Here is a 12,607-nt window from a genome sequence, read left to right on the forward strand (position 1 = left end):
TTTTTTTCAAATAGACAGAAACAATTGTATGTGTAAAGAAGTCTTTAAAACAAATTCAAAAATTATGTGTGTGTGTGTGTGTGTGTGTGTATAACCTTGTTTGTCGATTTTTGATCTACAAACTTGAAACTTGATATATAGAGGATTTGGATCGGTGGAATGAATTCAATTTAGTTTTTAGGTGATAAAAATAGCTGGTAAGAAATCAAAATTTTTTTAATTTGAAACTTGGCAAGCATAAGTCAAATACACATTTATACGTTAAAGTCAGTTAAATTTTAATGTTTTCTTCATCATCTGACGATAAGTCAAATGGTAACAACTAAAGTTAGAGCGTTAAATATTTTTGTTTCAATTCTAGCTGATGGCACCCATGTTATTTTTTATTTTTGAAATCACGTTTATATAATAGGTACAATATAAGAATTAATAAAGTAACGTCAAGGGTTAGAGTTTCATATAGAACTGTTGATTTAATATGAATAAAATATGCACCAAGTGCACTTGAAAGCCAAATCACAACGTAACATTAGGAAAATCAAGTATTTTACTTTTTTACATTTATAACGCAAATATATTTCGGAGCTAAACTTTCCTCAGTATGTTGTTTTGTTTTGTTTTTTAATAAAACAACAAATGAAATATTTGTTTATTTTCCTAATATTACATTGTGATTTTGGCTTTCAAGCGCATTTGATGCATATTTTATTTTATTCAAATTATTAGAGTATTTAGTTTATAATAAAAAAAAATTCTAAAACTGCATATATTAAATATCATGTTTAAGCATATTTTAGGACCGGGACACACCATGCGGCCTGCTAGTGTGTGTGTGTGTGTGTGTGTGTGTGTGTGTGTATGAACATATGAATTGAATAAAGTGTAAATGCTTATTCTAGTGATTGACTCTACATAAAAAGTTTGTGTTGCCTTTAAAATCTTTAAAAAAAAAATAAAAAATTAAATAAAAAAAAAATTAAAAAAATATGAAATTTGAAAAATGCCAAGTGAGAAGAATTTTTACTGGTTGGTACTTTAAGGGAGGGGAAGGGAGTGAGGCGATTAAAAATAAAAAGAATGAAAAAAAGACAAGAAAAGGTCAAAATAAATAATGAAAATGAAAGATAAAAGGGAATGTAAAGAGAATAAGAAAATAAGAAAAAAATGAAAGTCAAAAAATGAAGGAGAAAATAAATGAGAAAAATTTTAAAGAAATGAACGAATGAAATAAGTTAAAAACAAAAGTAAATGAAAAATAAGAAAAAAAAATTAATTAAAAAAAAAAATGACGAAACTAGTAAGAACTGAAAGCGAAAAAAAAATGTGTTACCAAAATAAAAACTAAATGAACCAAAAATAGAGAAATTCATTACAAACCTTCATCCTTTATAGTTAGATATTATTGTTTAAAAAATAAATTTTTAAAGTTAATGAAAGAAATAAAAAAAATGAGCAAAAACGGCCAGCCAATTTACTGTGCCTTGATCATGATAGTTTGGCTGAACAAAAATGGCTACTTGACCGGATGAGGACATTTGAAGATGCAGAATAAAGAGAGCATTTTGTTATAAATGAAAACTATTTTTAATCTAAACATATCCCTCCCTCTCAACTGACCACATCGCACAGAGCAACCCACTTCCAAAAAGAAGGGGTGGGGAAAATAAAATTACTTGAATTCTTTAACCAAAATTTAAGATTTAACCAAATGTCTCAATAGTGATTGACCAGCATGTAAACACTTTTTCAAAATTTTTGAGATGAGGATTGATAATTTGGATTATTTGGACTACTATTCTCATCTCGAATGTTATTCTCTCAACGTTCCGGACGATGTCATCTCCAACCTTCTTCATATGTATCTTTTCAAACTCGGGAAATCTATACAGAATTTCGAAATATAGATACATTGACGTTTGGAGAAATGCTAATGCAAAATAGTTAATATGCAGCTTTTTAATATCTTCAGCTTCTATGCTAATCTCACATAACTTAAATCTATGATCGAACAAACCAAAACGAGTTTGTATCTTTCAGGAGAACTGATGAATTTGGGCAACATGAGCATTCAGCATCATTTCTGTACAACCGTATGTATAGATTAGCATGCCATACATTAACCGTTGTTTTCGATGAAGAGACAGAATAACATGCATGAAGACAATGCTTTGCTTGAACAGTATCTTTTCGATCAGAAAGAAATCATTGATTAGTTTCGTTTAAATGATTTCAAGTAAACAATAGAAATTAAATTTCAAATTGATGGAGTGGACATATTTTTATTTCACTATTAATTACATATTAGAAAATAAAATATCAGCAAGAGGTGCAAAAAAGAAAAAATGAATTATATGGTAGGACAAGTATCTATGATCGGTAGTGAAGCAGTGGCAGATTCTTGGCTATTAGAAGTGGATCTAGAGAGGTATGTGTGTGTGTTTGTAAATATGCATGTTTGTTTTGGAAGTAATCTCCAGATTTCGTTAGAAGCAATGGACACGTCTGTTTGTGTTTTGAATTTTTTTTTTTTTATGTAAACGCATAGTTCTCTTTTCTTTGGATCAAAAAAATCCAGATTGATGGATTTGATTCGATTTAGATTGTTTACTTTATGGCACATCAACCATTTCTGGCTTTTTTTTATGTTAAAAATAAATTCCTTATTATTGGAATCCTTTGAGATGAATAATTTTTGTATTATTTTTTTTCCGGGCGGTTATTCTCATAGATGTTTCACCACACTTTGGTCAACTCATTCTCTGGCCTTCTTCAGATGATTAACCGCAACAGGATAGGAATGCCGAGTCTTAACCGTATCTTCAGTAATTACTGCCTTCCATAGTTGTTGTCTTACTATGTTTTAGCCAACTAAATCTTTGGTTTGCTTTGGGTAGGATTGAAACCGCTATCTTCAGACAATGCTCACCTGGAACCATAGAGATTCAACGCCTCTATCCACTGTGCCACGAGCCTCAAAGTGGTGAGACAACAACTATGGCGAGTAGTAATTACTGGGGATACAGTTATAAGACTTAGCATTCCTATCTCATCGCAGTTAACCACCTGAAGAAGGCCAAAGGATAAGTTGGCCGAAATGTGGTGAAACAACAATAACTATGTAGATGATGATAACAGTCCGCAAATAAATAAATACCTTATGTTACTTCTTTTTATACTTTTAACTATCTCCAACAAGGCATATTGCTACTGCGATAGGGGCCAGATTTATAGAGTGAGGGCAATTCGAGTGGGGAGTTGAGTAACAAGATGTTTGTTGACATTACATTTAAATTTCTACATGTTGAACAGAGAGCAAGAGAATTCCAAAGGCAAGTAGTTAAAGAAAAGTTATCATAGTAGAAAATCTTCCGGTATCTAAGGACCTGTAAAGTGAAGGGGTGTAATTTTGCTGCTAGTTGGTAGAGTCGAGTATATCTACGCTGGGAAGATACAGGTCCAATAAGTTCACTGGAAAACAATCTGGAATTATTTGTAAAGCAAGAAGTACTGTCTGAAAGAAAGTAAGAGTGCTCTCTGTGGCATGGCACCTCAAGCAGACTGTAGTAATGTGTTAGAGCATCTATTTTAAACAAGATTCCTGCATCATTTTATATTATAATTGGGAACTGTTGTCTGTCGTTTATGTATAGGCTCCAAAACTACTTAAAAAAATAAAGTTGGCATGAAGTATCCTCGAGATGATGGGCAGGTCATAAATAAAAAATGTTAATATTGCTATTATTAATGCTAATACTAAAAGAAATTTATTTGATTCCAAAATTTTTATTTTTACTTCTATTTACCCCTTAAAAGAATTTTTTTTTTTTTTTTTTTTTTTTTTTAAACAAGGGGTTACTGTGATAGGGATCAGATTTAGGAGGAAACCAGAGTGGGGGGTTGGGCAGCAAGATATCCAATCCAATTACATTTAAATTTCTACATATTGGTACAAAGAAACAAAACAGAAAAGCAATTCCAAAGGCAAGCAATCTACGGAAAGAAACTTGGAGTAAAAAAAAAAAAAAAAAAAAAAAAAAAAAAAACTAAAATATTCTGGTATCTAGGTACTTTTATTGTGAAGGAGTGGTGTTTTACTTCTAGTTGAGTGAGTTGGGAGCATTTATGTTGAGAAGTTACAAGTGCGGTCAGTTCATCAGAAAGCATTCTGTGGAAGTACCTGTAAAACTAAAAGAGGGATGCAAAAAAGTGATCATGTAATATGGACTGTGATTAAAAATTAGTACAAACCTGATTTTTTGTACACATGCAGTGTTCATGTCAAGCAAGGACTCCATCTGATGAGAGAGTAGAAAGCAGCAACCAGGCATTATCTGTTTTCAATACTTTCGGCAATGGTTTGGTCCGTCTCTCCCATAATGCTACTGTCACCAGGTCTGTTCTAAAATCCACTACCTGTAATCCGCATTTTAAAACCAAATTGATACCCTTCATCATAGCATCGAGCTCTGCAGCACTGATATGGGCGCTATCATACTTTTTTTTGCAGCCAAGCAGCATCTTAGTACTCATCCCAAGAGTCAGCAACACTTGTAGTGACAAGCAGAGTGGTACAGTCAGTATCAACAAGGACTCTAGCCCTCTTTCCATTAACAGTGACCACTATCTGTGGCAACAAACCCTCACATGCCTTTCCAGTATTAGAGGGGTGACTACTGACACAATAGCACCTCTTTATTCATTTCCCAGCAGTAAAGTGCAATCCTTGCTAATGTGCCCAACTTTGCCACACCAAAAACAGATAATGCCTGATCACGGCTCTCTACAGTCTCATCATGTGGGGTCCTTGCTTGACGCGAACAATGCATGTTGTACAAAAAAATCAGGTTCGTACTAATTTTTAATCTCGGCAGTCAGTGCAGGACCTTTTATGTTAAATATTCTGTTTTTCACCCTCTCAAAAAAAAAAAAAAAAAAAAAAAAAGAGTGGCTAATGGCTGGTGTGCCAGCACAGATGTAGACAATTCATTAGCTGGTTTGTTTATTTTATGATTAGTGAAGCAGATTGCTGAAACAATCTTTCACCTGGTGCTTGTATCATTAAGTGAAAGATTCTTATGGAATATCGAGAGCCTGCCCCACTAGATATAAAAACCATTTTTTAATTCTTTAATGCACAAATGGTAATCCATATTATTTAGATTCTTTGAACTACTGTTCTCATCTTGAGCGTTATTTTGACAATGTTTCAGTCAATGCAATCTCCAATCTTCAGGTGTACCTTGTCAAATCCAGGAATCTGCATGGAATTTCAAATCGAATCCTTTATTTAATTCGTGGGTATAGCATGTTATTCTATCAGCCGTGATTGGATAGAATTCCTAAGTAATTCGCTATTGTATTTTAGATGTCACCCGCACTGAGGATTGAACCTTCAACCTCCAAAATAGTGTAACTTTTACAACTGACTTTTACCAAGTATTTTATTCACTGTGAGACAACCCTTGTGGATAAATAATACTCAGATGCTTTGGTTTGTCTATTTATGGCATATTAACACTTATGGAATCATTTTATGTCTGAATACAATACCAATCGGAAATTATTATTTTTATTCCATCATTTAATGTTGAAATTCGATTCCGAATGTAAATGATTTAATGTATATGAGTCATTGAATACAAGTTGCTATTTTAACCATAAAATTTAAGTTTCATAGGATGCGGCCATATCTATTAGCACAAATGGACGCCTATCTAGAATTTACCAGATAAAGAATTTATGGAATTTTTAATTGGTATCTACATGATAATTTTCATATTTTACTTTTCTGCTGGCAAAGCTTAAATATGCAGGGTGAGGAGAAGTGGGGGGGGGGGGGGGTAAAATAAAAGTAGAAAAGGTTCCTTCCTGCCTCTCCTTTGTCACTTAACAGCAGGCAACTAATGATAAAAGTATTTATTCATATACATTATATATATATATATATATATATATATATATATATATATATACACACACACACACACATACATATATATATACACAGACACACACCGACATATAGCACAAAGGAAACAGGAATTTCCTGAATATAAAAAAGAAAGCAACAAAAAATGAGTTTCAGAGGATTATTTACTTGCTGCAAAAGTTTGCAGCGGTTTAAATTTGGTAGAATATCATTAGCATAGTGCCTGCCAAAAATACTAAAATACTTACCTCAAACAGCTTGAGTAGATGTGTTGATTCCAAGATGAAACTAAATCCTCAACAAGGAGTTCGACAGAAGGCAGGCTATTGTAGTTTTTTTTTGTGCCCAGTTCCGTCGGATCAATGTATGGTTTTATTCAGTCTCAAGAGGGCCACCCTCCCAGGCTTTATCTTTTTTTTAAGAGGTTAGTTTCTTGTTAATCGGTTGAGGCACCCTACCGATATATTGAAAGAATTGTTTAGGCCTTTTTTGTAGACTAGAGCATGCTAATCCTAGTGTGATGGCTTTTCAAAACCAAACCTTACCCTGTGTCTAACCTAAAGAGGAAGTAAATGAAATATTATCTGTGTTGAATATGGAAATCAATGCACATAATAAATTAATGTTAATCATAGAATATTACGTGATCCTAAGGGAACTGAAACTTTTATAAATCCCATAATCTGATTCCCACCCAAAAAAACATATAAAGCACATGTGTGTGTACTGTGTATCATACAAAATTAGCATGAAGGGTCGAGGAGAACAGAAAAACTGCAGAGCGAGAAAGCACCAACAAGACCTCTGCTGGAAGGGTGCAGAGAGTACTGGAACCTTGGGGAAGAAGCTTTATTGCCATCAAATTCTAGAGAAAGATAAGCGTCATTGTCAGCAAGAAATCAATGATAAACGGTTGGTGTGATAATGCAAAATGATTTGTGATGTTTAACAAAAGTGGCAGAGAATGCAGAAAAAACTGGAGAAGACTTGTCACTTAGATCACCACTAGTTTCTATTTATTTTCCTCCCCACGAGAGCATAGTTATACACAAGGTTTGTTTTTAATATGGGGAAAATCTGAAATGTTTCCACAGAATAGAACGCTAAGTCTCTGTGCTAGGTGTGCCCAACAGTTCACTGAATGTGCACGCTCATAAAAACAATTCTATATTCGCTCTCTCAAATTTGAAGTGTGTTTTTTGTTTTTTTTTAGGGGAGAGAAGTCCAATTCGTTTCAGTTTTTCCTCATTATTTTCACATTCTTTTAGGATGTTCTGTTCAAGATTCAGAATTTGGTCTCAATCTTTTTGGGGGGTGGGAGTAATAAAAACTATAAAGTTGAAATGGGGTTGCCACTGAAAAAAAAAAAAAAAAAAAAAAAAAGGTTGGGAACCACTGAACTAGAGGAAACGTTTAATTAACTTTATTGACCAGAAAGTCTTTGCAATTAACTGCGAATTGGAGCATCGAAATAAATTTAGTCTTCCATATTTTGACCCAGTTATGTTCAGAACATTAATGAATAAAAAGTCCCCGAAATGGAGTATAATAACTTATCCTAACTTTCATATATAAATAATACCAACTGTCTAACCTCATACAGACATTGAAAAAAAATTATATATATATATATATATATATATATATATATATATATACACTACACACAAGCAGACCACCTGGCGTTGCCCAGTCATAAGATGCACTTAAATATGTTTTAATTCATGTAACTTACGTACTTATTATAGAGACAATTCTCTATCGATTATCATATTGAACCTAATATATAGTAGTGAGATCAAAACTAGAAAAATTGTATATATAACGTGGGTGCCATCAGCTAGAACTGAAACCAAAACATACAACTCTTCACCCTCATTCTTTTAGCCTCTGAGCCATGCCCAGATATATTTAATTCACCTGTCCTTTTAAAAAGGATGGAATCGCCCGATCGTGGCAAGGTCCAGTTTTATAATTATATACATACATACATATTTAAAAAAAAAAAAAAAAGGGGGGCTTCCTTCAGTCTTGACAGACTATAGATACCCACTGTAAGGGTGCCTGCGCATGAAATTTTTTGTGGCAAGAGTTGTGCAATCTCCAACCACATCTCTCCTGAGTCGACATTGTTGAATATCAGTGGCAAGTGGAGGTTCAGGACGACTGGAAACTGATTAATTTAGTCGCGTTAACACACTGGTTCTCATCAGATCACTGAAGTTAAGCAATGTTGAGCCTGGCTAGTATCAGATGGATGACTATTTGGGAATTCTAGGCGCTGTATGTGCTTTTTGCTTATCTCAGCATACATATATACATACATAAAAATACACAGGGTTAAAAGAAAAAAAATCCAACACAAACAGCCCAATCTTGTAAATTTATTTTAACTCTGTAGGGGCGTCTTCATATGAGGCAGGCTACTCAGGTTCATAGCGGATTTAAAAATAAGATTACACCAGTTGCATGTATTTACTGAAAGAAAGGGGAAAGGTGTGACTCGGAAGGAATTGGAGTTGATTAGAGAGAGTCAACTCCAATTCTTTCCACCACCTTCCTTGCTAATTTCTCGTTTGTATTCAATTGTTCATTTTTATCAACTATATTATTCCCTCTATTCCCCTCCCCTGAGTTTCATTTCTTTCCCTCTTCTTCCAATGAATATATACAAGTGTTGTAAGTTTCTCACTTTTTAAGTCAGCTATGAATCTGACAAGCTCGCTTCATCTGAAGATGCCTGTATAGGGTTGAAATAAATTCATAATATGATTGTGAGGGATTTAACCCGTATGTATGCTCTGCATAGAGCTTTCACATTTGAGACTTCATACAGCAACTATCTGATATTTTCAGAATAACATTCTATATCAAATGGGTTTAAAAGAATTGAAATCACACACACAATGTATATATATCTTTTTTCTTTTTTTTTTTACACAGGTATCACCACATTATCAAGGCCAAGAGACTACTTGAGGATAAGAGTTATAGAGTGTACAGTAGAAATTGGACAATATAGTAATCAATTCGGTAAATTTGTTAACTTATATGGAACAGCTCATCAAGAACTTATTTGCGTTAGACTTGAAGACAACAATATTGTAGTCAGCCGGAAAGCAAGAAAACGGAAGACAATTCCACAGGCGTGCAGTTCTAAGAAAGAAGCTTTGTTCATGGAATCTACATTTAGGTTTAGGCACAGATAAAGAGTGGGGGGAATTATTGATAGTGTTTTCAGCTAAACGAGTGTTTCTTGTGAAAGTTTGGCAAGGGGGGACCATAGACTGAAGCTCAGTTGAACACTTTCCGTGAAAATAACGATACATTAGAGACAAACTCGCAACATCTCTTCTGTGAGATAGAGGTTGCAGGGAAGAGAAAAGGACATCTACGAGGCCACGAAGTCTATTTTGAACTATCAAGGCAGGACAAGTGAGTTTAAAGAATATGAATAGATTTTTTTTATATATACACTTATCAAAATATAAGAAGCTCAACATATGGGGTGGAACATAACATAAAATGAAATTATATGCAAAATAAAATAAATATATGAATTATTTGTCAGTTCAATAAGGAAAAACATCAATGGGAACAGAGGTTATAAACACTCTTTACACCTAGGCATTTCGAATGCCAAATAAATTTATATATACCTACAGTTATTTTATCTTGACTGTAATTTCATTATATAAAAGATAGTGTGTATATATTTATATACGTCTACCATCAGGTTACTCTTCTAAACTAATGAACAGATCATTACGAATGTTATATATATATATATATATATATATATATATATATATATATATATATATATATTATTCATTCTAGGCAACACGGTAAGTAACATGGACAAGTTTGTTTTGAAAATTTCAACATTTAGTGCGTGCATATATGTAAAGTTTATTTTTATTTATTACAAGTTTGGAAATATATATTCTCAGCAGCCTGGTGAGTAATACGAGTGGATTTTTTTGGGGTAGCTTTACCCCCCCCCCGCAAAAAAAAAAAAAAAAAAAAAAAAAAAACTGAAATGACTTAAATACAAAAAAATTTTATTAGAGAAAAGAATTGAAGTTATATTAAGTAACACATTCTTAAATGATTCGTTCACATGCATCAACGTCAGCAATATGTATATGCTTGTTATAATCCTAAACTATCGAACTTATAAACTAGCAGTGGGGAGGGTACTCAGCTTTACCCAGGCGTAAAATACGCTTAAATATATTTTCATTTGTCCAGATTTCGGATATATTATTATGGAGTCGCGATTTCAAAGGTATAAAAATAAAAATAAAAAAATAAAATAAAAAAAATAAAAAAAAAAAGTATTTGGGTGCCATCAGCTAGAATCGAAACCAAAACTGTAGCTGGTGACATTACCACTGTATCACCGTGACACGCATATGAATTGATTAAAAATTAATAAACTAAGATGAATGTACAAAATGTTTTACGACTTTTTCAATTTTTACCCATTTTTGACCCCCTTAAAAACTATTTTAACCGGTTAAAGACCCATGAAATAATGGTCCATAAAAATCCAATCATTTGAGGTCCCTAGCATCGCTCTGCGACTTAGTTTTGGAGGAGATAGAGTTTAAAAATATGGAGACAGACAGATATAGCCTTTAATATGAGATTTTGGAATATATATTTTAGGCAACAGGGTGAGTAACATGGGCACATTGTTTAATTTAGAAACACTAAAACCGTATCATATCCTCCAACCCCTAAAAAAATAAAAATAACATTAAAATTTTAAACTAATGCTATATTTATTGCTAACACCTATCCTGAAACGGGTATTAGACTAATTCTTGGCCGATTCCTAGGATCGATAGGAAGGTTGTCCTTGGCAGCATGCCCTCTGGTGACTAAGCAGACCGATCCTCACCATCATGCACATTCTGCGACACCCAGGGTATGAGAATCCCTGGGAAGATAAGACTTTCCTCTTACGTTTGTCCTCTGCGGCTTTTCTTCTGTTGATTTCGTAAGTTGCGGTGCCTCACTTTGACAAAGCCCTCTAACTGCCTGTATTAGATTAGTGGAAGATATATAGTCAAGAAACATTTTTTAATTTGTTTTTCATTTATCAAAAATGGACTCCGTTAATTTTGCTCTTTCCTCAAATATCTCTCTGCTAATAACAAGTCAATATCCAAGTAAATGCCGGAAAAAAAAAAATTGCCATTCCCTCCTATTCATTATCTCATCAAAAGAAATTTTTTTTCTCATCGGTATTTTACCCTTTTGCAGATTGCTATACAAATACCGCAGAAAATTAAAAACCATTTGCTCTTTTGAACGCACAACTGGTATCGTTAATTTACTAAAAAGAAACATCAAAGACACAAAATTCCAACAATTCTTTCCTCAGTTCATGACATTTTTGGCAAACTCAAAGTCAGCGGTCCAAACTTTGAAAATTTTGAAAGGTTCAATTCTAACCTAATGAATCTCTCTTCCACCTCTAATCATATATATATATATATATATATCTATAATATAAAGCTGAATGTGTGTGTGTGTGTGTGTGTGTGTGTGTGCGCACGTGGTCACGAATAGGCTCCTATATGGTTGACTATTTTAAAAAACTGATTATATATAATGATAGAAGATGTACCCATTTACTATGCCTCCCGACGGGACAGAGTTAGACACCAGGGTCGTTTTTTTAATCGAGACACAGGAATGGGTATGTTTGAACTGGCAGAATGGTGTTTCATAAAAATTGTGAGGTCCGCGTTCGCGCCTGGTCCACAAAGTATGGAAATAAATTAAAAAATTAAAAAAAGGAAACGTTTACAAATGTTTGATATAGATGTACATAAAACATACTTATCAAAGTATTCTTAACTTAAATAGAGATGGTATAATAAAATTGTGGGGTCTGCGTTCACGCCTGGCCTCCATCGAATGGAAATAGGCACAAACTTTAATAAAGACTTTTCATATCTATCTGCGTAAGTATACTTTGATAATTATGTTTCTGTTTGAAGAAATATGGTATAATAAAATTATGGGGGTGTTCGTTCGCACCTAACCTCCATAGAATGGAAATATGTCACAAAGTTTAACAAGGTTTTTCAATATAGATCCACAGAATATTGTGATAAGTGTTTCAGTGTGAACAGGTATGGTATAATAAATTATGGGGTTTATCTATTTTATTTTTACTTTCATATTTTGCTTTGGTTTTGATACCCTCAAATTCGAAGCTATCTCTTTACAACCCTTCCTTTTCATAACCTATCATACTTTTATAAATCAGAGTCCATTTTCTGTAGGCTGTTTTTGAACCCAGTCAACGACGGTTACTTTTGCTAGTGTGTGTGTGTATATATATATATATATATATATATATATATATATATATGAACAAATGATTAATAAAACATGTTAAAAGACATCTTGAAAAAGAGTTAAAAACATATTTAATTTTAAAAAAGGAAGCATAAGATAAGTGGATAGTCCTTAATCCGCGGAGTTTCGAAGAAATACCCTCCTTCTCATCAGAGGGCAGGAATTAGCAAAATGCAGGATCGAAATTTTCCTGCATTTTGCTAATTCCTGCCCTTTGATGAGAAGGAGAGTATTTCTTCGAAACTCCGCGGATTAAGGACTATCCACTTATCTTATGCTTCCTTTTTTAAAATTAAA

General features: G+C 33.2%; 1 protein-coding gene across 9 annotated transcripts in view; it reads right to left on the minus strand.

The window, feature by feature from the left end:
• The window catches only part of LOC145243923 (SH2 domain-containing protein 4B-like), a 186,212-nt gene that overhangs the window by 77,504 nt on the left and 96,101 nt on the right, over positions 1–12,607 (minus strand). For 2 of the 9 annotated variants that reach the window (XM_080107046.1, XM_080107044.1), the window contains exon 1: positions 1,378–1,729. The exons of 6 other annotated variants lie outside the window; for them this stretch is intronic. The gene's annotated coding sequence lies outside the window, so the exon portion shown is untranslated. Of the gene's footprint in view, positions 1–1,377; positions 1,730–6,177; positions 7,109–12,607 lie in introns of those variants that run through there. One more of the 9 variants, XM_080107045.1, reaches the window with a different exon arrangement.

Source organism: Euprymna scolopes, chromosome 22 (genome assembly GCF_053919585.1).
Source record: "Euprymna scolopes isolate OS-2025 chromosome 22, ASM5391958v1, whole genome shotgun sequence".
In the NCBI taxonomy this organism is placed as follows: domain Eukaryota; kingdom Metazoa; phylum Mollusca; class Cephalopoda; order Sepiida; family Sepiolidae; genus Euprymna; species Euprymna scolopes.